The following is a 25,888-nucleotide window of genomic DNA, read 5'->3' as shown; positions in this document are numbered from 1 at the left end:
TTGCAAATGACTGTTGTTTGCTGTTGGCCGTTATTGAAATCCCTTTTACTAAAAGAACGGGATGCTTCTCTCTCCCGCAGGCAATAGTTTGAGATGAGTATCTCACAGGACCATTTGGCTTGATTGCACAGTACTCACTTCTAAAGGTAAAAAGGTTTTGGTTATTATTATTTTTTTGAAACTGTCATTCTGGACTCTAGCAAGAGTAATATGATGTTCCACTTCTGGAGTAAGTGGTGTGCACAGCTGTCTGGTTTTAGAATCACTGACGCTGTTATGAGTGGTAAATGTTTTATCTTCTGTGGACCTTTTGTTTATTTATTTGAAGTAAAAAATCATTTTATTTGGTGACCTTTAGGAAGAGGACGAGCGGAGAGAGAGTAACATTTCAGGAGAGAACGTGGGCTTCCCCAAAGACAGAGAGAGCCCCTACACACATCCCAACATTAGAAAGGAAAGCAAAAAAGTCCCCATCTCAAGGAGAGCTGCGGGCACCGCATTTGCTCGGCTACATGGGCACAAGCAGCTCAGGGGCTCAGGCAGCATAGGAGCCTTGAGTGGACCTTTCAAGGGTGGGTGTGCACCCCCCTCTTCTCCTTGACGGAGCGGCATGTCTTCTGATTGTTACTTCATGTGGCTCCAAGTTTTTCAGACACAGGATTGGTTACTTCAGCCTGAATTTATACACCTGCCTTTGGGGAATCTAAATTTTTATCCTAAAGTGGTTTTGAATTTTATTTGGGGGCTCGTGCCAGGCAGTGCTCAGGACTTACTCCTGGCTTTGCACTTAGGATCACTCCTGGCAGTGCTCAGTGGACAGTATGGGGTGCTGGGGATAGAACCCCGGGTCAGCTGAATGCAAAGCAAGCACCTTCACCACTCTACTTTCTCCCTAGCCCCAGGTCTCCTGAGCACTGCCCGTGGGCACCTCCTGGTGGTGAGTCTTAGCAGTTCGATGAGGCTTGGCGCTGTGGTGGCAGGGATATCCCAGGCCACTCCAGTGGCCTCTCTTGGGATGCACATGGCAATGCTTGAGACCCTTGTGGTGCCAGGGGGCGAAGTTGGCAGTCATGTGTTAGGCATGTACCGTAACCCCTGCATTCTCTGACTCAACACTAAAGTCTACTGTGTTTTGGAGTGGGAGTGTTAGAACACCTGAGTTTTTGTTGTTGATCTGTTTTGTTTGGGCCACCCCTGGCAGTGCTCAGACTTACCCCTAGCTCTGCACTCAGGAATGACTCTTGGTGGTGTTTGGGGACAGTGTGGGAGGCCGGCAATCCAACCCGTGTTGGCTGCCTGCAGTGATGTCCGCGTTTGTGTCGGCTGCTAAGCTTTAGGGGTTCTGTTCACCATTTGTATGTGTGCTTTCCTAGGAACATGAGGTGGAGAAAATGTTCACACTCAAAGGAAGCCGCTTGCGAGCAGCGGATGTCAAGAATATCATTTTTTTCGTCAGACCCCGCCTAGAACTGATGGATATAATTGCTGAAAATGTGCTTAGGTATCTCAGAACTGATGCATGGTCCATAAGGAATCATTCCTCTAGTGGTTTTAGTGCTCATCAGGGCACCTTTGCTTGCCAGCGCTTTAGGAAGTGGATATTTGAAGAGATGTGAGAGTGTGTCAGAGGAGAATGGGGGGTCAGGAGTAGGATACTCTGCAGCCAGACAAGGATAGATCCTCGGAACCCAGTGTGGTCCCCAAGTTTTCCAGGAGTGACTTCTGAGTGCATAGCCAGGAGTTATCCCTGAGCACCTGCAGGTGTGGCCCAAAAACTATAAATAGAGAATGGGAAACTTTGTGCATTGGGGCTTGGGGAGGCAGGGCAAACCACAGAAACCCACTCTCTCAGGACAGTAGGAAGCTCCGGCCTGTCTCAGTAGAAGGACCCGGATTTTTTTTATAAAAAGAAAAACAGCTAATGGTTCTTTTTCAAGTACTGAATACCATATGCTCAAATTTCATAAGCAACGTCAGGAGAAGCTGATTAAAATTTAATGCTGCAGCATTTATGGAGGAAGTGCACCAGCCCAGTCTGCATTACGTTTGATCGACGTGGCCCCTACGAACGGACTTAAAAGCATGCGGGGTATTTGTGCAAGATCGGGCACGGTGTGAAGGAACCATTTATTTTCCTAGAGACATCGCTTGATTAAATAGAAACATTTTTTTTTCTGCAAGAAACAGATGTCCATTGCAATAACCCTGAGAGGTTTTTGGGGTTTTTTTTCTCTTCTTGGGTGACACCCGGCAATGCACAGGGGTTACTCCTGGCTCTGTACTCAGGAATTACCTGTGGTGGTGCTCAGGGGACCATATAGGATGCTGGGAACTGGGAATCGAATCCGAGTCGGCCGCGTGCAAGGCAAACGCCCTACCCGCTGCGCTGTTGCTCCAGCCCCAACCCTGAGAGTTTTCATGTCCCATCAATGGCCCACGAGAAGCAGCACTGCCCCTTGGCAGAGCACAGGTCAGCGGTTTCCAGAAAAAGCATCACATCAAGAGAGCAGGAAAACTCGAAACTTGGGCCGAGTCAGTAGTGGGGGGTTAGCTGATAAGCGTCTCTTTAGAGCCCACTGTGTGTCAGGCACAGGTGGGGCCCTGGGGAGCAGTCCTCGCGTCGGGGCCTCGGGCCAAGGCACGGTCCTTCTCTTGCAGTGAAGAGAGACGTGGCCCCACAAGAGATTTCCACATTTTGTTTGTGCCCCGGCGTAGCCTGCTGTGTGAGCAGCGGCTTAAGGACCTGGGCGTCCTGGGCTCCTTCATCCGTAGGGAGGAGTACAGCCTGGACCTCATTCCCTTCGACGGGGACCTTCTCTCCATGGAGTCGGAGGGCGCCTTCAGAGTAAGTTCAGTGTTTGCCCTTTGAACTTGACACTCGTTTCTGCCTCGTTTGTGATGGTGACACTCACACTGGTATTTTTGTGATTCCTGGAAGTGTCCAGTTTCTTCCTTTTGGGGAGAGATGGAAGTTGGTCCACACCCAGCAGTGCTCAAGGTTTACTCCTGGTTCTGTGCTCAAGGATCACTCCTGCGCATGCTCGGGGACCATATGTGGTGCTGGGGCTAGAACCCAGATTGGCTGCGTGCAAGACCAGCGCCTTCCCCTGTGCTGTCTCTCCGGCCGCTGCTCCTCTTGCTTATGGAGAACCTCCTGTTCCAACAAATTGGCTTAAAATTGTTGTTGCCCTTACTGAATTCTCAAAAATCAATTGGCCTTAAATGTGTTGATTTCTGGTGTTTCTCTGCTGCTGTTCGATGTTTGTCCTTGTGCCCGTCCCACCCTGACTTGACTGTGGCTGTGGAGGAAGCTTTGAGAGTGGAAGGCAGGGCCGCTCCAGCCAGAAAGAGTCAAGTCTGTCACTGCGTTTTTCCAGTTAGCCCTTTGTGAGTGATTTTGTTTCCATGACTCGCCTTTCCCCTTGATTGAGTCTTGGCAAGACCTGAAGTCTTTTATCTTACATTTTCATTTTCTAGAAATAAAATTGCTTACATTTTTCATTCAAACTCTTGAGGTTCTGCAGTGTGACCTCAGGGCTGGGTGCAGGGTGTGCGGGAAATTCTGTTTCTCCCACACACCCGTCCCAGCCCGTTTCCTACTGGTTATTTTCAGCACATATTTATTTGTGATTTATTTGAGATCTCCAAGCCTGCACGGTTTGGGACTGGACCTGTCAGTAGCTAGACAGTTACACCCTCCAACTGCCGTGTAAACCCAACAACGGCCAGGATCCAGAGATTATCACAACAAGCTCCCGGGAGCGCGCGGCCGCGAACATTATTTACTTTTCTCTAAGTTTTCAGGATACCTTAAATATCCAACCCACACGGCAGAGCCTGGCAAGCTATCCGTGGTCTATGCCAAATAGACCAAATTGATATGCCAAATCCAGTAATAAATGAATCTCATTTCCCTAACCCTGAATATGCAGAGTCGAGAAGGATATGGAAGGAGAGGCTGATAAAACACCAAGGCAGACATAGGCTGCCAAAACGCAGAAAAACAAAAATGATTGTCTGTACTTTTAATGCTCGTACGCTGGCATCTACTGTATCCATTGAATTCCTTATGGTACAAGCGCGAAAGATCAAGTACGACATCATTGGTCTGACCGAAACGAGAAGACATCAATCCCATCATGCTGTTTTCGACACTGGAGAAGAACTGTTCCTTGGAACATGTGATAAAAGAGGCGTCGGTGGTGTTGGTATCCTTGTCAATACAAACTTAGTCATGAGCATTGATTCATTCGAATGCCTAACAACCCGAATCGGACGATTACACTTGAATAAATGTGGCTCACTACCGGAAGTTTCTATCTTTGTTGTCTATGCACCAACATCCAGTTATGGTGAAAGAGAAACTGAGAAATTCTACATGGAGCTGGAGAAGTTCTATAAAGAAGATCACACCTTCTACAAGATCATTGTCGGTGATTTTAATGCCAAGATAGGACCAAGAAGATCAGTCGATGAACTCCACATCGGAACCCATGGCCTGGAACGGAACGAACAGGGTGACAGACTGTCTGAGTTCATCATGTCAACCAAAACCTTCCATGGTAACTCACAATTCCAAAAGGCTGAATCTAAACGTTGGACATGGGAGTCTCCCGATGGACGGTTCCACAATGAAATAGACCACATCATATTCAATCGGCGGTTTTGCCTAACCGATGTTGCTGTTGTCCCAAAATTACAAACGGGATCAGACCACCGTCTTCTTCGTGCAAAATTCTACCTCACAGAACGAGGAGAAAAGAATGCAAGGTTTAAGAAGAGGACTCCCAGAACAACCACCAACTGGGAGCTCTTTGGCTCTATTGCGGCAACATGGGAAGATGCCGTCATTGACAACATTGATGAGGAATACGATCGAATGATTCAGCACCTCCATGATTGTGCAAGGAATGCCAAGAGATAGATAACCACAAGAAACCATCTTTCTTCGAACACTCTTGAACTTAATCGCCAACGTGGCTTGGCACATGCCTCAGGCAACCACAAGCGAACATCCGAACTGGCAAAACAGTGCAGAGAAGCCATCAAGGATGACCTCAAAAACAGGAGAGCTGCAGTACTGGTAGATGCAGCAGAAGCTGGGAAAAACATTTGTAATGCCCGCCTGTCCTTCACCAACTACAAAACCAAGATGACTGCCCTCCGACATCATGATGGATCTATCACATCTTCCAGAAGGGCAATGGAGAAGATTATTCATGACTTCTACTCAGATCTCTTTCATAGCCACATCCACTTGCCCACATACCACATACCACATGATGGATATGTCGTTCCCAATGTTCTCCCTTCTGAAATCCAACATGCCATCTCGTCGGTAAAGAAACAAAGAGCACCTGGCCCAGACAAGATCAGACCTGAACAACTGAAGAACTTACCATCAGTACTCATCAATACATTGGCTCGACTTTTCACACGCTACCTGTCTGAATGCAAGGTTCCATCCCAATGGAAAACCAGCAGGACTGTACTACTATACAAGAAAGGAGACACCCACGACATTGGCAACTATCGCCCAATCTGCCTATTGTCTGTCATCTACAAACTATTCACTCGAGTCATCCTGAATAGGATTAGCAGAACGCTATATGAAGGACAACCATGTGAACAAGCTGGATTCCGAAAAGGATTCAGTACCATCGACCATATCCACACAATAACCAAGCTCATTGAGGTATCTCGGGAGTTCAAGATGCCGCTCTGTCTAACGTTCATTGATTTAAAGAAGGCCTTTGATTCTGTTGAGACGGAAGCGGTCATGGAAGCCCTAGCCAATAAGGGTGTACAAACTCAATACATCAGGATCCTTCGTGAGCTCTATTGCGGATTCACTACCAAAATCGCACCATTCTACAAAGAAGTAATCATCCATATCAAGAGAGGGGTTCGGCAGGGTGATACCATTTCACCAAAACTCTTCAGTGCCACCCTCGAGAACATCATGCGACGATGGAATGGGAAAACATGGGAGTGAAGATAGATGGTCGGCAACTACACCACCTCCGCTTTGCTGATGACATCGTTCTAATAACACCAAACATCAGCCAAGCGGCACAAATGCTGAACGAATTTGACCGTGAATGTGGAAAGGTCGGACTACAGCTGAATCTTACGAAGACAATGTTTATGAGAAACAGCCTTGTTCCTGACGCTCCATTCGCTCTCAACGGAACCACCATCTCCGAATGCAACGGTTATATATACCTAGGTCGAGAAAACAACATGATGAATGACCTGGCACCTGAGTTGCGCAGGAGGAAGAGAGCGGCTTGGAATGCCTTCAAGAGCATTGAAGAAATAACTAAAAGGACAAAGAACCTCCAGCTACGAGCACATCTCTTTGATTCCACTATTCTTCCTGCATTAACATATGCCTCAGAGACCTGGACCCTACGAAAACAGGATGAGAACACTATTCGGGTCTCTCAAAGAGGAATCGAAAGAACTATGCTTGGAATATCACGATTCACTCAAATGAGAGATAGAATCCGGAGTTCTGATCTTCATCAACGCTCAAGAATCAGGGACGCTGTCTCATTTGCCAAGACATCAAAAATCAGATGGGCTGGACACGTAATGAGGTTTATAGACAACCGCTGGACTAGAGCCATTACTGATTGGATTCCACGAGACATCAAAAGATCACGTGGACGCCCACCTATAAGATGGTCAGACTTCTTCGTCAAGACCCTAAATGATCGGTTTAAGGCTCTGCATTTTGCTAGAACGAACAGATACCATTGGGCTACGCTAGCACGCAACCGGGATGAATGGAGACATTACTGGCACCCGCTCGAATAAATCGATGAATAACGGGGATTAAGTGATTAAGTGATAAGTGATTTATTTGTTTGCTTTGCTTTGGTTTTTGCTTGGGGCCTCACCTGATGATGCTCAGGGGTTACTCTTGGGGGTCCTCAGGGGTCCATATTTGACTCTTTGATGCCAGGGAAGCACCTTCCCACTATACTATCTATCTGGCTCCCAGAGTTTTTCTTTTTTAAATATTGTCTTTTTCTGAAAGGTTGTGTTTTGTTTGCAAATATGATTTTATATGTTTTGTTTACTATCTTTATGACAGGGAGCACTTCTGAAAAATTTCTCTTTCAAAGTGTCAGGTTGGCTCTTAGGGATGCCTGGGCCAGAACTCTGGCTCTTTCTTCTGTGGGGTGAGGTTTCTCCATGCTGAGTCCCTTAAGATAATCTGTAGACCCAAAAGCATTGATTTATTTGAGTTTTCACCCAGATGTTTTTCCTATGGCACATTCTTCACTGGAAATAGGGAAAATTGGGCATGGCTGGAGTTCTGGCAGAACGAGTGGGGACCCCCCCCCAAGTGTGTAACCACCACCTAGAGTGTGCGACCCTCAGCCTCAGCAAGAAAGTGAGGGAAAGGGAAAATAAATAGCGGAATGAAGGGGAAGATGCAAGGGGGAAACACATCAGCTTGATAATGTCTTCTAAAAACGGCGTACTGGACCAGAGAGATAGTAATGTGGGTAGGGCACTTGCCTTGTCCCTTGCAGACCCGGGTTTGTTCCCTGGAACCCCAAACGGTCCCCCAAGCCCCGCCAGGTGTGACCCCGAGTGCCAAGCCAGGGAGTCAGCCGGAACCCGTGCACGGCCCCAAAGCTCCCAGTGCCTGTCTGCGCCCTCTGCGCCCTCTATCATTGGAAGCTTGTGCAGGTGTGTTTGAGACGCGACTGCGTTTCCCTGCAGTCCTTGGGCATGTGAGTTGATTTGTGGTACTGCTGCTGCTGGTCTCAAGACACGACCTTTCGAGAACGCAGGTGCATCACCAGATTTCCAGGCACCATTTCCCCTCGGCATGTTGGTCTCAGCAGCACCTTAAGAGAAAGAACCTGGGGCTCGCTTTGGTTCTGGGCTGCTGTCACCCAGCTCCCTGTGGGTTTGCTCACGTCTCTGGGCTTCATCCTGTGGAATCCAGAACTTTCCTGGGCTCCCCGATGGTCTCTCCCCACCCCAGTCATGAAGCAGGGAGGGGCTTGCATGGCCTTGTTTGGTGACAGGACACAGGCCTGCATGCCCCTGTGTAGTAATAGGGTACGGGCCTGCCTGCCCCTGTGTGGTGACAGGACTATGGGTTGCCTTCCATACGAGCCATTGCAGGTCTGGGAGCGGCCCCTCTGCTCCTTTTCCCAGTCAGCAGTGCGGAAGCGTTGAGGAAGCGTCTTGGTCACCCCAGCTGAGGATAGGAGCTGTCTCGTTCACACCCAGGGTTGCTCCTGGCCCTGCGTGGGCGGGGCAAGGCCATCCCAACAGACAGACCCAAGACAGGTCCTTGCCATGGGCCCCACATCCGCCCGTGGATGCTGCATTCACGCCTTCTCTCCCGTCCTGAGCCACGACGGCCCCCGAGCCCGCATCACCTGGGCAGCCCCGAGTTCAGGACAGGAGGGACCCACACACCACCAGTTATGACCCTAGTGGCTGTTAAAGAGGAATTGCAAGGGCTGGAGCTATATACATTCGGAGGGCATTTGCCTTGCACACAGCTGACCCAGGTTCAATCCCCGGCATCCCATATGGTCCCCGAAGCACCACCAGAATAATTCCTGAGTGCAGAGCCAGGGGTATCCTCTGAGCCTCACCGGGTGGGAGTTGTTAGAGGTGTCTCTGTAGCAATACGCCGTTTTTCAAAATGAATGTTTTGTTTGGGTGCTCGGGGCTGGGCAGGACCAGGCAGGAGCCGGCTTAGCTGTCCGCAGGCAGACACAGTTCCCACTCTGAACAGTCACCTGTGCCCCTGAGCAGTTTGAAAGAGGCCCCCTAGTGCTTTCCTTCCACTGAATCTTTCTCTCTGCTCTGCTCCAATGCGGAGTTTCTGGTCCTTTTCTGAGGACTCTTTGGACATCCCGACCAGGATGTTTTGGAATGAAGTGTGAGGCTGCACCCCAGACTTGGCAGAGACATCCTACATGATCTTTGGGGATGTTATGCTCAATCTGGGCCAGGCTCTCTGGGAGGTCTCCCTCTCTACCCCGCCCTCAGTCTGCACCCCTCGTCCTCACGCCTCTGCGGTGCAAGCCTGTTGGCTGCTGCCTTAGACAGGGTCAAAGATTCCACGATGAGGGGCTGGAGCAATAGCACAGCAGGTAGGGCGTTTGCCTTGCATGCGGCCGACACGGGTTCGATTCCCAGCATCCCATATGGTCCCCCGAGCACCACTAGGAGTAGTTCCTGAGTGCATGAGCCAGGAGTAACCCCAGTGCATTGCCGGGTGTGACCCAAAAAGAAAAAAGATAAAAAGAGAGTCCTGCGATGGGCACCAGCAGTGCCGCCCCATCAGGTGGAGTGCAGGTGAAGCGCGTTGCGTGATTTCCCTCCTCTGCTCTCTGCACTTGCTGGATGAAGGGATTGAGGCACAGGAGAGATCTTGAGGCCCCGCTGGGGACCATGTGTGTGTGCTCTGTCAGCCCTGCTGAACCACCCGGCTGGGGGGTGTGTGCGTGCGTGCTTTTGCTCTTTCTGGGCCAAAGAAGTTTCTTTCTGTCTGTGTGTTAAATGGACCTTGTGGCCCTTCTCCGAGACCGTGGCTGCCCTCCTGCTGTCCCCTGTGACACTCGCTGCTGTATGTGGGAGAGGCTGCCTGCCCTTCAACAAGCCCAGAGTGTTCTGCTGTGTGGTCACGCGGGCAGGCGGAGGCCAGCCTTTCCTCGCCCGCCCAGCAATGCTTGCCCCCAGTAGAGATGCTGCCTTGAGGCCTCGGTGCTGACTCACAGAGCCTGTGCCCACGTGCCTGGCCCTCTCCCACAGGAGTGCTGCCTGGACAGCGACCAGACGGGCCTGTACCACGCGACCAAGGGCCTGATGAAGCTGCTGGCCTGTACGGGACCATCCCCTAGATCTTCGGCAAGGGCGAGTGCGCCAGGGTGAGCCGGGGCGGGGAGAGAGGCCTCTCTCCTGCGGGTGGGGTTTGGGGCTCCACCTCGCAGTGCTCTTGGCTCTGTGCTCGGGCCACCACAATGAGTCTGTCTGCATGCAAGGCATGACCCCTGGCCCCTCTGCTGTCTCCCAGCCCTCTTTCCTTTTCTCTTTTCTGTTCTTTATCTTTTCTTTTCCATCCCTACTCTCCCTCCCTCTCGCGCCCTCTCCCTCCTCCCGCCCTCTCCATACCCTGCAGTGCTCGGGGCTCACTCCTGGCAGGGTTTGAGGGATCGTATGTGGTGCCAGGAATTGAACCTGTGTCAGCCACCTGCAAGGCAAGCATCCTACCCACCATACTGTCTCGGGCCTATCTTGTTTTATTTTATTGTTCCATTTTTTCCGCTTTATTTTTAAATTTTGAATTGCCGGGGTCTTTTTACCTTCATTTTAAAATCCGCCCATTGCTAAAAAGGCTCTCCCTGACTCTGTACTTTGTTCCCAGCAAGTGGCCAATATGATGATGAGGATGAGGAGAGAGTTTACAGAAAGTCAGAATTCAATATTTCCTGTTTTTGATAACCTCTTGTTGCTTGATTGAAATGTGGATTCATTAACGCCCCTTGCGACTCAGCTGACATACGAAGGACTCGTTGATGAAATTTATGGCTCCAGAACAGTAAGTGAAGCGACATCATTTACTAATAGGTTAGCTGAGCAAAATCAATCTCAAAAGTGTCTGTTTTTAAAGGTGTGGCATTTGTGTATAAGTCAGAATACTTGAAAATGTCAGGCACTGACTTTCAGCCCAAGGTTAAAGCGAGCTCGAGCCAGGACACCATCGGGGAAACTGAGGCGAAGGCCTTGTGCAGAGGGCCATGCGGTGTGCAGCCCCGCTACTCAGGCCGCCCAGGGAGGCGTGAGGAATAGAGCGTTTCTGAGGGGTGCCTGGGTCTGAGGTCAGGGGACTTTGGCCCCGGGTGTTAGATTCTGTAGCATTTCAGATCTGAGTGGGGGCTAGGAAAGCTCACAGGGCTAGTGCCAGGCGCACAGCCAGCACTCAGTTCCATCCACGCTCCTGCCTCATCCAGTGAGCACTGAGTCGGGAGTAGCTCCTGCTGGGATACAGTCTGAGAAGTTTCCCACAGTCTGATTGTGTCTTTTCTTCAGAACAGGGAGCCTTAGGCCGCAAGAGGGGTAACTCCTGCGACTTCAGGAGTGGCCCTGGCCGGGGGCTGGGGAAACAGCCCTAGGGATAGAGCCCCGGTCTGGAAGGACGGGGATGCAGCTAACTGCATGGGGTCTCTCTGGGGACACAGAGCCCTGCAGCTGCTGAGTGCTGGCCGAGTCCAGACAGTGCTGTCTGTCCAGTGTGCCAAGCTGGTTATCGCAGAGTGGATTGTGATGGCGTGTGTGTGTGTGTGTGTGTGTGTGTGTGTGTGTTCGTGTGTGTTAGTCTGTATGTCACTGCAGTGGTGAATGCGTGGCTCAGTGACAGCGGCCACGGAAGCAGAACAGGACCACACATGGAGGCATTTCCACACAACAAAGCGTTTTCCTGCTCTTTCATGATTATGGGGGTGTTGCCGGTTTTTTTTTTTACCAGTTGTTCCAAAGGATAACTTCTTAAGTTGCTTCCTTTTGTGGGGACAGTCGTAAGCAGTGCCCAAGGGACTGTGGGGCTGATCTCGGTGATTTTCTGCTCTGTGGGGCCAGTCCGTGGCCCTGGGGCCACCGGGCTTGTGCCTGGCAGCGGCTGGGGGTGATGCCACACAGACAGTCCCTCCCCAGACTCAGGCTCCGAGCTTTCACTGGCACGGGAGCACCCCGTGCGAGGGGTCCCCACCTCCTGGTGCTTCTGCAAGTCCCTCGAGGGATCTGGCAGAGGTGCTGGGGTGGCTGGTGCAGAGATGTGAGAGATGGGACTTGTGGGGTGCCTCCGGGGGGAAGGCGTTTTGGGAGCTCACAGTCTCTTCACATCACACACTTACTTCTGATGAAACATTTAATTAAGGGAGAGGGCTGGAGTGATAGTACAGCGGGTAGGGCATTTTCCTTGCACGCGGCTCAGCCCGGGTTCGATTCCCAGCATCCCATAGTGTCCCCTGAGCACCATCAGGAGTAATTCCTGAGTGCAGAACCACTAGTGACTCCTGTGCATTGCTGGGTGTGACCCCCCCAAAAAAGAAAAAATTATGAGAAATCTGAAAAACAAGGAGAAATTGGGCTTCCCCATAACCCCCCAGCTCTGCGCCCGTGGCTGGACCGAGGGCGATGGCAGGCCCGTGCAGGAGCTGCGTGCAGGCTGCCTGGGCCAGCGGCTGCCCCTCTGCTTTGAGCTGGAATGCGAGGTCTGGCCGACCTCGTGTATCTCAGCATGTGCTCAGGCCCCGGGTCCCGCGGCCACCGTGGCGTGCTGTCTCCAGATGCTGGTGCCCGGGCTGTTCCGAGGGGCTTAGGATTTGGAAAGCATCCGAGAAGTCTTTTTCTTCCGTCGGTCACTTTCTCTCCCCACATTCTCTGAGGCAGGAGTTCTTCTTGTTGCTTTATGATTCTCAGCACCAACCCCACAGTGCTCAGGGCCCTCACGGGGCAGTGCTCAGAGGAACAGACAGCTGGACTTGAGCGTGTGCTGCCCCCGATGACCCGTCTCTCTGGACCCACAGCAGTGGAGCTGATTGTGTGTAGACACGTCGGGATTTGTGTTGAAAGTGGAGGAGATGATTTTTTGAAAGGAACCAACTTGGAGCTAGAGGCAGTGCAGCAGTTAGGGTGAGTTTGGTCCCCAGGACCGCATATGGTTCCCCCAGTCACTGCCAAGAATTAGCCCAGAGCACAGAGCCAGGAATAAGCCTTGAGCACTGACAGGTTTGGCCCCAAAATCAGAGAAAGGAAACAGAAAGGAAAGAAGCCGTTGGAGCTGTCTCCGGCCTTAAGCAAACTTCCATGCTGAAATGATTCCTGGGATCTTGTTTTTGATTTTGTTTTTCTTTTTCTTTTGACTTTTCTTTTTCTTTTTCGGAGAGTATCTTGCCTGCATGGCAAAGTCTGGCAAGCTACCCGTGACGTGTTCTATATGGCAAACACAGTAACAAGTCTCAAAATGGAGACGTTACTGGGCCCGCTTGAGCAAAATCTATGAACATTGGGAGGACAGTGACAGGGGTCACACTTGGCAATGCACAGGGGTTACTCCTGGTGCTGCACTCAGGAGTTACTCCTGGCGGTGCTCAGGGGGCCATATGGGATGCTGGGACTCGAACCTGGGTCTGCCCCGTGCAAGGCAATCACCTTCCCTGCTGTGCTATCACTCCAGCCCCATCCTGGGCTCCTCTTGGCTTGTTGAAATGGCGGTATAGACGGCATGCACTTGCACGCGCCAGCAGGACAGACCTGCAGTTAGGCCGCCCTGGGGCATGTTTCCTCGGGTGGCCCCATCCTGAGTTCAGTTCGGGCTGGCAGTGGCAGGAGGTGTCCCGCGGGCCAGGCCAGGGAAGCCGTGAGTGGAAAGCGTGAGCGTCCTACGCTCGTGCGCATCTAGTGACTCAAAGCCCAGTGCTCTCCCCTGACAGGAAGTCTCTGGAGTCTCACTTGGGTGTCCCCTCCCGTGCAGGTCATGTAAAGCTGCCACCCGAGAAATTCGCCCTGAAGAGGCAGGGTGACGGGCAGGACCTGCCCACAGAGTCCAAGAAGCTGCCGCTGAACTCAGCCGAGGAGCTCTACGCTGAGATCCAAGACCGCAACTTCAACGCCGTGGGCGCCGTGCTCAGCAAGAAGGCCAAGGTGATCTTGGACACCTTTGAGGTGACTGGGGCCTGGCGCCAGGCGGCAGGCGGGCTGTGGGCGCCCGGGGAAAGGTGGTGCCATGCCCTCTCCTGGTGTCAGGTCCTTTGCCAGTCATCATCTGCATTCCCTGTCCCTCCCTCCTTCCTCCCAGCTGCTGGCGGTGGCGGCATCTCCACTAGCTCCTGCATCTACGGAATCCGGGTTCAGCCGGAGCAGGCTGGGAAGGCGTGTGATAATGAGAGCACAGTCCCCGGCCCCCAGCTTCGTTAGCACCTCGCGCCCTCCTGCTGCTCATTTATTTTGGGTTCAGCTCACTTTTGAAACCTGAATCAGTAAAATGATAGAAGCTGAATGTTTTAACTCTGGGGGAAGTTTTTAAAAATCACTTTTTCCCTTGAAGGCTGATTTCCTGATTTCATCTTTTTTAGGAGTTATCTCCACAATATCAGTATTTGTATTTCTTTGGGTTTTTTTTTGTTTGTTTTTTGAGGGGAGGCACACCCAGAGGTGCTCAGGGCTAACTCCTGGCTCTGCGCTCAGGGATCACTTCTGGTGGGCTGAGGCAACCACATGGGATGCTGGGGATCGAACCCAGGCTGGCCGCATGCAAGGCAAGCGCCTCGACACTGTTCTGTCACTCTGACCCCATGGTTGTTGTATTTCTGAAGTTGCTTTTGTCTCAGTTGGGTTTTGTTCCTCAATTTTTTATTTCCTCACCGTGACTTATAAAACTATGGATAAGAAGTGTCAGGCATTCACTGTTCCAGCTCCGAGCTCGCCATGGTGTCCAGTTCCCTCCCTTCCCGCTGCCAGTGCTCAGGGCTGGCTCCTGGCAGGCCTCGGGGTTCTGTGGGGAGGCCGGGCACTGAGCAAGCGCCTCCCACACTGTATAGCTTGGACCCAGTAAACGTTTTACACTTGATTTGCTATTGTTGAAGTCTCAGGCTATACGAGCGTTAGCTTTTGTGGCTTCAAGGCACAGTTTGCTGAGCTCCACATCTGTGGCAGGAACCATGCAGTGTCAGGTGTGGCCTGCGTGGGCCCTGGGCTCCCTCCCGTCCACATGGTCTCCCAGTGCTGCAGGATGTGGCTGTCGCAGTACCTGGACCCACCAACCTGCCTTTTCTATTTTCCTGTGGCTGTGGGATCTGGTTATAGCCTAATTCGTTTTGTGTCCATTTCTCACACTAAAAATTAAGTTGGGGGAGCCGGAGTGATAGCACAGCAGGTAAGGCGCTTACCTTGCATGCAGCTGACCTGGACTCACTCCCCAGCCTTCCATGTGGTCCCGGTGCATGCCAGCAGTGATTCCTGAGTGCCAGGCCAGAAGAAAGAGGGCAGAGCCATGCGTCAGCTCTGCACCACCAGGTCTGATCCATAAAGCTGTAGGGGCGGGGGTGGGGGAGAGAGAGAGAGAGAGAGAAGGAGAGAAGAGAGAGATTGGGAAATTGGGTAGAGGGTGGAGATGGCAGGGCTGAGCGGGGTAGGCTGGAGCACACTGTGTTCCTCCCCAAAGTCAAATCCAGGATGGCAGCGTGGAGGACGTTTGCCTTTAATGCGGCCAACCCAGGTTGTGATCCCTGAGTGCAGCACCAGGAGGGAGCCCTGAGCACCGCAGGGTATGGCCTCCGCCGAAACAAACAAACAAAAAGAGATCCCATGGCCCATTGGGCAGAGAGGAGTTGGTTGACTCCAGGTGTCGCTCTCGAATCCTCCACAGAACCCCACGGACATCTCGGCTATGCCTCCCTCAGCATGCGGCTGGCCCAGCTGCTCTCCCGGCCTGGTTGGCGCAGAATCGAGGAATTTCTGCACATCCTCCCGGGTCCCCACTTCGAGGAGTGGCAGCCGCTGCCCAGGTGCCTGCAGAAGAAACGTAGGTTTGTGAGTGATTTTGTTTTCGTGACCCGCCTTTCCCCTTGATTGAGTCTTGGCAAGACCTGAAGACTTTCATCTTACATTCTCATTTTTAGAAATAAAATTGCTTACATTTTTCATTCAAACTCTTGAGGTTCTGCAGTGTGACCTCAGGGCTGGGTGCAGGGTGTGCGGGAAATTCTGTTTCTCCCACACGCCCGTCCCAGCCTGTTTCCTACTGGTTATTTTCAGCACATATTTATTTGTTTGCTTTGCTTTGGTTTTTGCTTGGGGCTTCACCTGGTGATGCTCAGGGATTGCTCTTGGTGGTCCCCAGGGGTCCATATTTGACTCTTTGATGCCTGGGAAGCACCTTCGCACTGAACTATCTGTCGGGTCCCCGGGACATTTTCTTTTTTAAATGTTGTCTTTTTCTGAAAGGTGGATTTTTGTTTACAAATATGATTTTATATGTTTTGTTTACTATCTTTATGACAGGGAGCACTTCTGAAAACTTTCTCATTCGAAGTGTCAGCTTGGCTCTTAGGGGCGCCCAGGCCAGAACTCTGGCTCTATCTTCTGTGCGGTGAGGTTTCTCCATGCTTAGTCCCTTAAGAGTATCTGTAGACCCAAAAGCATTGATTTATGTGAGTTTTCAACCAGATGTTTTTCCTATGGCATATTCTTCACTGGAAATAGGGAAAATTGGGCATGGCTGGAGTTCTGGCAGGCCGAGTGAGACCCCCCACCCCCCAAGTGGGTAACCGCCATCTAGAGTGTGCGACCCTCAGCCTCAGCGAGAAAGGGAGGGAAAGGGAAAATAAATACTGGAATGAAGGGGAAGATGCAAGGGGGAAACACATCGGCTTGATAATATCTTCTAAAAACAGCGTACCAGGGCCAGAGAGATAGTAAGGTGGGTAGGGCACTTGCCTTGCCCCTGGCAGACCCGGGTTCGTTCCCAAGCACCCCATATGGTCCCCCAAGCCCGCCAAGTGTCACCCCCAGTGCCAAGCCAGGGAGTCAGCCTGAACCCGTGCACTTCCCCAACGCTTCCGGTGCCTGTCTGTGCCCTCTGTGCCCTCTGCCATTGGAAGCTTGTGCAGGTGTGTTTGAGATGTGACCGCGTTTCCCTGCTTTCCTGGGTGTGTGCGTTGATTTGTGGTACTGCTGCTGCTGGTCTCAAGACACGACCTTTCTAGAACGCAGGTGCATCACCAGATTTCCGGGCACCCTTTCCCCTCAGCATGTTGGTCTCAGCAGCACCTTAAGAGAAAGAACCCGGGCCTCGCTGTGCCATCGGCCCCTGTGGTTAACGTAAACAAATTTTTTATAATACGGAATTATGGCTGGAGCGATATTACAGTGGACGGGCGTTTGCGTTGCACGCAGCCAACATGGCCAACCCGAGTTCGATTCCTCCACCCCTCTCAGAGAGCCCGGCAAGCTACCAAGCGTATCTCGCCCGCCCGGCAGAGCCTGGCAAGCTCCCCGTGACGTATTCGATATGCCAAACTAAGTAACAACAAAGTCTCCAATGGAGACGTTACTGGGCCCGCTCGAGCAAATGGACGAACAACGGGAGGGCCTTTACTTTTTTCACTTTACTTACAGATTTCTGGGTGGTGTGGAGATAGCTTAGAAGGCTAGAGGCCCAGCATCACCTGGGGAGCCCCGGGTTCAGGACAGGAGGGACCCACACACCACCAGTTATGACCCTAGGGGCTTTTAAAGAGGAATTGCAAGGGCTGGAGCTATATACATTCGGAGGGCATTTGCCTTGTACGCAGCTGACCCAGGTTCAATCCCCGGCATCACATATGGTCCCCGAAGCACCACCAGAATAATTCCTGAGTGCTGAGCCAGGGGTATCCCCTGAGCCTCGCCGGGTGGGAGTTGTTAGAGGCGTCTCTGTAGTAATACGCCGTTTTTCAAAATGAATGTTTTGTTTGGGTGCTCGGGGCTGGGCAGGGCTGGGCAGGAGCCGGCTTAGCTGTCCGCAGGCAGACACAGTTCCCGCTCTGAACAGTCACCTGGGCCCTTGAGCAGTTCGAAAGATGCCCCCTAATGCTCTCCTTCCCCTGAATCATCCTCTCTACTCTGCTCCAATGCAGAGTTTCTGGTCCTTTTCTGAGGACTCTTTGGACATCCTGACCAGGGTGGCTTAGACTCAAGTGTGAGGCTGCACCCCAGACCTGGCGGACCCATCCTACGGAATCTTTGGGGATGTTATGCTCAGTCTGGGCCACTCTTTGGGAGGTCTCCCTCTGCACCCCGCCCCCAGTCTGCACATCTCCACGGTGTTATATTTTTATTGTTAATTTTTTCACCCGGTGATGCACAGGGGTTACTCCTGGCTCTGCACTCAGGATTTACTCCTGGCGGTGCTCAGGGGACCATGTGGGGTGCTGGGATTCGAACCCACGTTGGCTGCATGCAAGGCAAATGCCCTCACTGCTGTACTATCGTTCCAGCCCCAATACTAGAAGCTTCGGCCTGGGATTCTTGTTCCTTCGGGTCTTTTGCATGGAAGGGTGGGTGTGAGTCAGAACTGAGCGACTGTGGGCGTTGGGGGGATTCTATAGCATGTGGGGTGCCTGTGAGTCTTCCAAGGCATGTGAGGTCGCCCCTGGCAGGTTCTGCAGGGCAGCTGGGGCTAGGACCTGGGTTAGGCCAGAGACCCGCCTCACCTCCGGTCACCTTCTCTCAGTCCTGTTTGCCGGCTTGCTCTTCTCTACGAGCTCTTGCTAACTCTGATTTTTCCCCCTTACATGTGACAATTTCCTCTATCTGGATATTTTGAAGTTGAATGCCAGCGTGAGGTGGGTGACTGGGATGGCTGATGACATTGAGTAGGTGCCGTTTGCATATGTCCTGTGCCTTCAGGCTACATATAGTCTTGAACTGTGTCTGCAGCTCCTGACATTTTGTTTGGAACGAAAGACTGATATTTATGTAACTTCCTCATAGATCGGTGTGTGGTGCTGCCCATCACGCCACAGCTCCCAGGGCTGGTGTTTCCCTGTCCAGAAAATGCTGGACAGACGTGAGCCAAAGCTCTAGCTGGGAGGAAGCATTTGTACCGCGGGATGAAATAGAACTGCCTTTGAGTCAAGCTGACATTTTCAAGAGATACAAAACAGACTTTTTCCCCCCCATTTTTAGTACCAGAGCAGATAATCCCCTAAGGTTATTTGCTTCCCTGAAAGATATTTAGCTTGCCCTTTCAAAGTTCATTTAGAGCAGATCTTGGCGTTCAATCAGAGTTGGGTGGTAACTGAGGTCAGAGTGTTTGCTTATTTGTGGCCTTCTTTGTCTCTTAAGAGGAACCGTAGTTAGAGGCCACCAGAGAAAACAAAGCACAAGCACCCGCTTCCTCCCAGCTTGGTTCCTCTGTTCTCAACCCCCGGCCATGTCTATACATCTTCCCCAGAACAGGCGGGGGACAGAGGTAGAGGGAAGGTCTGAGAAGCCCCTGCATGGTGCTCCCTGAACAGTGCTCCCCATCTTTGTGGCTTCTGTTGAGGTTCTGAAATGAGTCATCAGGTGCTAGTGACAAATGTGTCATGTATGGCGTGACACAAAGATGGAGTTTGTGCCATCAGTCCCTAGGGTGGGAGGAGGGAGCATCGGGTTTTGGGGGTCAGTGGCAGGAGGATGTGACCCATAGCGTGTCGGCTTTATCTCGGGTGGGGGAAAACGGATCGTTTGGGGAGAAGTGTGCTTGGGGTACAGATTTGCCGCATTTTTCTGGATCTCTCTCTCTCTCTCTCTCTCTCTCTCTCTCTCTCTCTCTCTCTCTCTCTCTCTTTTATGTAGGAGTACTGCTATTTATCCAGCCACTGATTAGCTGATTGAACTGTGCATGAACTCCACCTTACTTTTTTTTTCACTTTTTATGATTTTATTTATTGAATCACCGTGAGAGCAGTTACAAAGCTTTCAGGTCTAAGTCTCGGTCATACAATGAAACACCCGTACCTTCACCAGTGCCCATTCTCCACCCCCAACAACCCCAGTATATCCCCATCCCACACCCTCCCCCTACCAGTGGGGCAGATGATTTCCACATTACTCTCTCTCTACTTTGATCACATTCAATATTTTGACACCAGACCCACCATTATTATTTGAGATTTTGCCCCAACACTCAGATCTGCTGAAAAGGCAACAGTAGACAATTTGTTTTCTATTGCTGGTTATGAATAACATATGATGTTTCGTGTCTGCAGTACTGGCCGCACGATTTTGAAATTCTGACATTTGAACACTTAAATCTGGAGGGATTTCTGTCAAAACCTGTTGGGTTCCCGAGAATTGCTCCTGAGTCTCTGGGATGATGGTCGTTAAGCAGCTTGATCAGGAGCCAGAAAGGCCGTTCGTGGGCAATGACTTGGGGTCTCTTGGGGACGGGGAGGACAGGACTGGCTCCACCCCCATCCTGTGAGGCCCAACAAGTTTTGTTACTGAGGTCCCAAGCCTGACTGTCCAGTGGCCTCTGGAGGATGGCGGCCACTGGGCCACCAGAGGGAACAGGCCAAGGCATGAAACCGTGGGCCCAGCACTGCAGGGACCAGACGCATTTCTGCCAAAAGCCACTGGGTTTCGAGATTTTTTCTGAGTCTCTGGGATCAAGGTCATTAAGCAGTTCAATCAGGACCCAGAGAGGCCATGCCTCCAATGATCTAGCTGAGCCAGAGGTGATTTGTGGGTGTGTTTCCCACATACCTAACTTTTGGCCATTTACTTTCTTGGTAACCTTTGCCCCAAGTTTTTGGGGTCTGGCCAAAGGCACAACAGCAATTTTGGGGTATCTGGAAGTGTGGAGGCGCCATCAGGCTGCTGATGCACTCGCCTCACAGGTACAGTGATTTTTGTTTCATGGTTTGTGTTTTTATGTAGGAGTACTGCTATTTATTCAGCCACTGATTAGCCGATTGAATTGGGCATGAACTCCACCTTACATTTTTTCCCATAATTTTCTTTCTTTCTTTCTTTCTCTCTTTTTTTTTCTTCTTATATTTATTTATTGAATCACTGTGGGAAAAGTTACAAAGCTTTCAGATTTAAGTCTCGGTCATACAATGACCAAACACCGTCTTCTTCACCCTTCACCAGTACTCATTTTTCACCACCAAGAACCCCAATATACCCCACCTCCCACCCACCCAATGCCTATGAGGCAAATGATTTCTAACTAACTCTTCTCTACATTGATTACATTCATTATTTCGACAAAAGATGCACCATGATTGCTTAGAATTTACCCCCCAACAATCAGAATGGCTGAAATGGCATTGTGAAATACATTGTTTTCTATATAAGGTTCGGAGTTCTGGGGCTGGAGAGATAGCACAGCGGGTAGGGCGTTTGCCTTTCACGTGGCCAACCCGGGTTCGAGTCCCAGCATCCATATGGTCCCCTGAGCAATGCCAGGAGTAACTCCTGAGTGCAGAGCCAGGAATAACCCTTGTGCATCACCAGGTGTGACCCAAAAAGCAAAAAAAAAAAAAAAAGTTTGGAGTTCCTCCCCTCCAAGTTTCGCTCAGCAAGCAGAAGGAAAGAAAAGAGCTTGGGCCCGGTGGTTGATGTAGATTGCTGGGCCAGGCCGTCGATCAAGGGAGATTTGGGGATCTCTGGGACCCATCCTCGGGCCCAGTGCTCGTCCCCTAGCTTGGTCGTGTCCTACGAGTTGGGGGCGAGCCTGGCCTTTGGGCTCGCGTTGTGTTTGGACGGGCAGGTGGGGTGTTCAGGGCCCAGCTGCTGACACCTGATCCCGCCCTGACCAGGTGGGAGGACGGAGATTGGCGGCTGGCCCCTGAGATGCCCAAGATAACTAGACAAGGAGATAACCAGAGTCAATCCCAGTCGAGTTGGGTGATAGGCTGAGATGACGCACCGAGCCGCTGAGGCAGATCCTGTCTGGAGACACTCGGGCACCTTGATCGCAGGCAGGCCTGACCTGGCGGGGGGCGGGGGCGAGTGGGCACCAACCTCGGTGTTTCCGTGGCTCAGAGCTTCCGTGCCTTTCGGCTTGCTCTGCTGTAGTTTTGTTTTTGGGTCACACCTGGACGTGCTCCGGGGTCACTCTTGGCTCTGCACTCAGGACTTACTCCTGGAGGTGCTCGGGGGTCCCTATGGGATGCCGGGATTGAACCCGGGTCAGTTGTGTGCAAGGCAAATTCCCTCCCCGCTGTACTAGACTTCTGGCCCCAAGGCCCAAAACTTAAAGAAAAATCCTTGCTGGGGTTTCCCCGTCCCTGGCGTCCTGTCAGCCTTGTGGGTCTGCACACGGCTTGTGCGACTGCCTCGAGTGGCCAGTGACAAGGGCGCCCGCGTGTCCTCCTGCTCCCCAGGGCTGCTCTCTGCCCGGTGCTCCCGGCCCTGCAGCCCTCAACTCCTGCCCTGTGTTCACTCCTCCTTTCTGTGGTGTCCCCCTCCTCTCTCGGTGGCCCTCCCCCTGGGGTCACCCCCCTTCCTGCGTGGTGCTGGGACAGCAGAGCTGCCGGGTTTGTGCCGGCTTTGTGCCAGGTGCACGGTTGACCCCGGGGGCTTGGATTCAGGACCTCCTGCTTGTGAGGCAGTGCTCAAAACCCCCTCTTGTACATTCCTCCCCTCCAAGCTGAAGGAACGGACTTGACCCACGTTCAGGCTCACACTTCTGCTTCCTGCCGAATCACTGCCGGTAGCCAGCAGGCCAGGACCCGTGTGCCACGCCTGTGTGAAGCAGGGACGTTCCAGGGCGTGAGCCTGCTAGCGTCTTTGTCATGGACACACGTGGTCCCATCACAGGATTTAGGGTCAGGGTCCAAACACAGGAGCATGGGGGTGGGGGGGGGTGGGGGCTTGTTCAGGCCGGAGACTCTACTAGGCTCACACACAGCATTGAGTGCTCAAGTCTCAGGGAGACAGTGAGGCTCAAACACATTTTCTTTTGCGCTGTTTTTTTCTGTCTTTTTTTTTTTTTTGGCTTTTTGGGTCACACTCAGTGATGCTCAGTGTTGCCTACTGACCAAGTAAAAGAATGCTTGATTTTTCATTCCCCATTTGTCCTGCTCAAAGCTGGGCAACTTCCCAGTACAGGAGGTTTCAGTTTGGGGAAAATGCACACTCGTAAATGATTTGTAAATGGTGTATGAGGAACAGCACAATCTTTGCAGTTATGTCAAAGCTATATCAAAGCAGGTCGTTCTGACCAATAGCATTATGCCGAAAGGGTCACCAGGTGGCTGACCAACAGTGCATGGCTCTGCTCATTGTCCCATCCACTTTCCCACGTCCCATCCCCTTTCCTTCTTTTGGGTGGGCTGTGGAAACATACTTAAGTCTGTACTTATGCTCTGAATAAACGCAGGCATTCATGCCATCTCCTAAATGACGAACCCTGTGTGACTCGAGTGCTGATTTCACCCTGACGGCCCTCCCCTGGCTCTGCCCCGCAGCGCCGGACGTGGCACTCAGGAATTCCTCCTGGCAGTGCTCAGGACTGGTGATCGAATCTTGGTCAGCCGTGAGCAAGGCAAATCCCTCCCCACTGTGCTCTCACTCCAGACCCTCCTTTTGCATCTTTTTGTGTTATTTTCAGAATTGATTGATTTCCAAGTAGCGTTTGCTGGCCCTGATGTCCTCTGCAGAGTCCCTTGTTGCACACTGTGTTTCGTGGGCACCTTGACATGAAGACTTGGCGCTTGCCTGGTGCATGGCTGACCCCATAGGTCCCCTGAGCACCGCCAGGAGTGATTCCCGAGTGCAGACCCAGGAGTAACCCTGAGCACTGCCGAGTGTCCCAAAAAACAAAAGGAAAGAAAGAAAATACGTATCCTTGCCCGGAAGGGTAGCCCAGGGCCAAAGAGCCTGCCCTAACTGTGGTTGACCCCACCCCAGCCTGTACGTCCCTTCCCACCCAGGTCCTGCCAGGATGAGCTCCCATGACTGGATCAGAGTCAGCCCTGAGCACTGTCAGATGTCCCGTCCTCAGCCCCCAGGTTAGGTCACTCCGCCCTCCCCACCTCCCCCCACTCCCCGGTTCCCGCTCACTCATCCTCGAGGGGACCCGCACTCATTCAGCTTGTGCTCCCATCCGGAGCAGGCCAGGCCATACTCCTCTGTACAGCTCTCCGGCCTTAGTGGGATGGGCTACTCTCTGGCCACGGTGCGGCCGGTGTTGCTCACAGCACTGGGGTCACAGAGAGCAGGGCTGTCAGGGTCGAGCTCAGGGCCTCTGCCCTGTCGCTCTGCCCCCCCCCCGACCCCCCCCCCGGCTCACAGATTTCCTGGCCCGGCTCCTGAGGGGGGCCCTGGTCTGGGTCACTGGGTCCAGGTCCCACTCGGGGGATGCTGAATGACCTCAGTTGGAGATCTGTAACTGACAAACATTTGTCAAAAGTTTTCTGAAACCACTTTCACAGGGCCCGGGGATCCAGAACTGGGCCCCGCAGGGACCAGAGGCTCGTTGGCCATGTAGTGCTGACGTCTGCAAGGGCAGCCCTCCGGAGCCTCAGCCAGACACTGACATCACGAAGGGTGGCGCCTGCCCCTTTAAGAATGGCCCATGATGCCCTCCTCCTTGCTGAATTCTAGTTCTACCTCAGAACATTCTAGACTCCAACTGCCATTTTCAGTCTCTCCACGAGACTGGCACGAGCCTGTTTGGCAGAGCTCAGTACTGAAGCTGCGAGTGCAGTGTGACACAGGTGAATCTGAGTCTCTGGGCTTTCTGCCCGCGTGCGGGCGGCTTTTTTCTCTAACAGTTCTTTAGTGTATGATAGTTTTGAATCTTTAGTTAGTTTAAGTTTTTTTACTAGTTATATATATATATATATATATAAATATATATATATTTGGGTGGTGTGGGGGCGGGGTGGGGTGGGGTGGCCATACCTGGCTGTGCCCAGGGGTGACCCTGGCCGGCTAACGTCCCTGTGCTGACGGAGATCGAGCCCAGGACAACTGGATATAAGGCAAGTGCGCTCCCCACTGTCCTGCCTCTCTGCCCCTTGCGGACTTCTCTATTGAAATATGGAATGACTCTGAAGTCAGTGGGCCCTCATGGGGGGCTGATGAGAAGCAGAGGAGAAGATATCACTCCCCCGGGACTGGCTGGAGCGCTGGCACTGCTGAGTGCGATGAGCCCCGCCAGCCCCATGACGCCCACTAGGCCTTCCCGGGGTCTTGGGCCAGAGTGAGGGGTTGCCCTTTACAGGGAAAGGGAGTCGATCCTCGACCTCCTCAGGCCCCCGGGCTTTTGTCCTTCTCGCAGAAAAGCATTTCAGGAGATGAGCATGAAGCAGAAACATTTTATTTGGAGGCCTTTAGGAAGGGGAAGGAGGGAGGGAGTAACACGCTCGAGAGAGAGTGCGGCTTCTCCAGAGGTGCAGAAAGCCACTGAACATGTTATGTTGCTAGGTTGCATTAGGTCTGAAAGTCCACACCTCAGGAGGGGAGAAGCCCGTCACATGACCGACCTCATAGGCAAGAGCAGTACCTGGGCTCGGGCACACATGAGCGCCCTCCCTTGGTTCAAGGTGGCTAATCTAGGGATTTCCCCAGGCTGCCCCTGGTGGGAGTTTCTAGCTACCTACAGTCCGTTGCTAGGGTGGTTGCCAAGGGGGTAGAGTTGAGTGGTCCATGGTCCTCTTAGAAATTCCTTTCCTGGGCTTTGTTCCTATTCCCTCGGGGGGTCCAGCCTGCTCTGGGCCTCCTAATGTGGGTTAATTTTGACCAGACTTTGGGTTCCGTGCCCTCAGGTGGTCTTTTGGTGGCCATAAAGCTTTTGTTGACTTCCTCGGAGTTCCATTGCCATGGGGACGCTTCCCCCATCTACCTGTCTGCCTCAGTCCTGTGGGTTAAGAAATGGAGTTAATACTGCCTTGTGGTTATCCAACTTGGGCAGCGTCACAAGGAACGTAGGAAACGCCGAAAACTCCTTCGCTCCCCTTTGGCGCAATTTTTTTTTCTTTTTGGGTCACACCTGGTGATGCACAGGGTTACTCCTGGGTCTGCACTCGGGAATCACTCCTGGCAGTGCTTAGAGGACCATATGGGATGCTGGGAATCGAACCTGAGTCGGCCGCGTGCAAGGCAAATGCCCTTCCCACTGTGCTATCGCTCTCCAGCCCCCCATGGCGCAGTCTTGCTGGGCCCTTTTCCCTGGCAGTTCTCAGCCCATAGAAAAAAGTGTGCCTGTTGCTTGCCTTAGCTTCTACGTGTAACCCCGGGCCTCTCGCACATACACATACGCACACACGCACACAGAAGACCAGCCATCACTGCTGAGTCGCCTGCCGGCTCGTCAGTGTCTGGACGGGGAGGTGGTCAGTGACACTCGCGGTACTTAGGG

General features: G+C 52.3%; 1 pseudogene; it reads left to right on the top strand.

The window, feature by feature from the left end:
- The window catches only part of LOC130038922 (vacuolar protein sorting-associated protein 33A-like), a 90,228-nt pseudogene that overhangs the window by 18,802 nt on the left and 45,538 nt on the right, over positions 1 to 25,888 (top strand).

This window comes from Sorex fumeus, unplaced genomic scaffold (genome assembly GCF_029834395.1).
Source record: "Sorex fumeus unplaced genomic scaffold, SorFum_2.1 ptg000081l, whole genome shotgun sequence".
Lineage (NCBI taxonomy): Eukaryota > Metazoa > Chordata > Mammalia > Eulipotyphla > Soricidae > Sorex > Sorex fumeus.
Note: the sequence above shows the minus strand (reverse complement) of the source record. Positions and strands in the feature narration are given on the sequence as shown.